Source organism: Triticum dicoccoides, chromosome 7B (assembly GCF_002162155.2).
Source record: "Triticum dicoccoides isolate Atlit2015 ecotype Zavitan chromosome 7B, WEW_v2.0, whole genome shotgun sequence".
Taxonomy (NCBI): domain Eukaryota; kingdom Viridiplantae; phylum Streptophyta; class Magnoliopsida; order Poales; family Poaceae; genus Triticum; species Triticum dicoccoides.
In genome coordinates, this window is record NC_041393.1 from 61,224,053 (window position 1) to 61,226,865 (window position 2,813).

Here is a 2,813-nt window from a genome sequence, read left to right on the forward strand (position 1 = left end):
GAACCCGTTGTGTGGAGGGCTGGATGAACAGTAGACGGTGGAGGGGTGGCCGTGGAGGGGTGGTTGAATAGGACCCCGTGGTGTGGAAGGCTGGATGAACAGTAGACGATGGAGGGGTGCCCGTGGAGGGGTGGTTGAACAGTAGCCGGTGGAGTAGCGCGCAGTGGAGGCTGGATGAACAGGAGCCCGTGGAGGCTGGAGGAGGTTGATGGTAGCCCGTGGAGGCTGGAGGAGGTCGACGGTGGAGATAGACAGTATCCCGTGGAGCCCCGTTTTGCGGTACGCCACACCCCTCCCCCCTCGTTTCGACCGTAGCGCTCCAACACAAGTCCGTTTCGTCCGTTTTGCGGTACGCCACACCCCTCCCGATGAACAGGACCCCCGTTTCGACCGTAGCGCTCCAACACAAGTCCATTTCGTCCATTTTGCGGTACGCGACACCCCTCCCGATCAACAGGACCCCCATTTCGACCGTAGGAGGTCCGTTTCCTCCGTTTTGCGATACGCCAGGCCCCTCCCGATCAACAGGACCCCGTTTCGAACGTGGCCGGTCAAACACAAGGCCGTTTCCTCTGTTGTGCGGTACGCCAGGCCTCGTTTCCATCGCCTGTTCCGTCCAAGCCCTCCCGATGAACACGACCATGCATTCCGTTCCGACCCAGCCGGTTGGCTCCCCATGAACACGACGACGACATTGTTTCTCTGTTCCGACCCAACCATGTACGTATGCGCGATAGGCATTAGAGACCCTTCCTGTATGTACGTACGTGGCCGTATTTTCTTTCTTGCACCCTCGCCGCTGTACGTACGTGTACATGCTACATGCGCGCCTCTACTACGGCACGTGCGCGCCTCTACATCCACCAGTATATATGTACATACACATTCGCGACCAGAATGACAACACTACGTACGCTTTGACTAGGTGGGTCCCGACTGTCAGGCACTTCCTTGCGTGCGAAGATGTAGCTGGTGGGTCCCAGCAGTCAGGGGGGCGAATCGTTTTGTTGTTTTTGCCCGGACACACTTCCTTGAGTGCGAAGATGTAGCTGGTGGGTCCCAGTAGTCAGGGGGGCGAATCTTTTTTTGCCCGGACGCACTTCCTTGCGTGCGAAGGTGTCGCTGGTGGGTCCCAGCGGTCAGGGGGAAAAATTGTTTTGTTTTTTTGCCCGGACGCACTTCGTTGCGTGCGAAGATGTAGCTGGTGGGTCCCAACAGTCAGGGGGAAACGTTTTTTTCGTGAAATATAGTGGCCCGTCCGGTGGGTCCCAGCTATCAGGTGGAGGAATCATTATTTTCCGCGTAATAAGGAGGCACTTCCTTGCTGCGGCCGTGGACCCAGCTGTCAGCCTCTCCACGTACAGTCCATGTCCGATGGAAGTCGTTCCTTGACCACGTTGACCATGCTGCGCCGAGAGCACCAGGGTGGTGGACGACGACGAGGCCTAGGAAGAGGACGACGGGGAGCCGGGGAAGATGCGGCAGTGGAAGCCCGCGCGGAGAGGAGTACGAGGGTTCACTGGTTGGGCTGCGGTGTGAGGCTGCCGTCGCTGCAGGGCCTGGCCAGCGGTGGGAATAGTAGGGGGCGGTGAGGCCTCCGTGGCAGCATATCCGGCCATGGGAGGCAGGAGCATGCGGCACGACCGGCGCTGCTTTGGGCGGCTGGAGCAAGAAGACCAGAGGTTGAAGAAGCACTACAGCCATTGGATGGACATCGTACGGTCACTGGAGCTAGAATCGTTCATATTGACTAAAGTTGACAAAGGCCCCCGTCCTAGTCAACTTAGTAGGCCCACAAGTCAGCCTCCCACCATGGTGGGTCCCAGCTAGCAAGGGGAGTATTCGTTTTTTTTGTGCGTAATAAGGAGGCACTTCCGGTGGGTCCGAGCTGACAGCGGGGGGAACGTTTTTTTTCGCAAAATACGCTGGCCCGTCCGGTGGGTCCCAGCAGTCAGGGGGGAAACATTTTTTTTTTGCAAAATAAGGTGGCCCGTCCGGTGGGTCCCTGCTGTCAGGTGGAGGAATAATTATTTTGCATGTAATAAGGAGGCACTTCCTTGCGGCCGCCTGGACCCAGCTGTCAGCCTCTCCACGTACAGTACTCTTCTGATGGAAGTTGGTCGTTGACCACGTTGACCACGCCAAACCAAGAGCACCAGGGCGGTGGTCTGGACAACGACGAGGCCTAGGAAGGGGATGATGCGGAGCCGGGGAAGACGCAGCAGTGGTAGCCCGCGCGGAGAGGAGTACGAGGGTTCACTGGTTCGGCTGCGGCGTGAGGCTGCCATCGCCGCAGAATAACAGGGGGTGTGGGTGAGTAGAGGGATACCCTGGGCTAGCGGTGGGAGTAGTAGGGGGCGGTGAGGCCTCCGCGGCATCACAGCCGGCCACGAGAGGCAGGAGCACGCGGCACAACCGGCGCTGCTTTGGGCGGCTGGAGCAAGAAGACCAGAGGTTGAAGAAGCACTATGGCCGTTGGATGGACATCGTACGGTCACTGGAGCTAGAATCGTTCATATTGACTAAGTTGACAAAGCCCTCCGTCCCCGTCAACTTAGTTGGCCCACAAGTCATCCTCCCACTATGGTGGGTCCCATCTAGCAGGGTGGGTATTCATTTTTTTGTGCGTAATAAGGAGGCACTTCCTTGCGTGCGAAGATATAGCTGGTGGGTCCGACATGTCAGCGGGGGGAACATTTTTTTCGCGAAATACAGAGGCCCTTCCGGTGGGTCCCAACTGTCAGGTGGAGGAATCATTATTTTGCACGTACAATCCACGGCCGATGGATGTCGTTCGTTGACCACGTTGACCA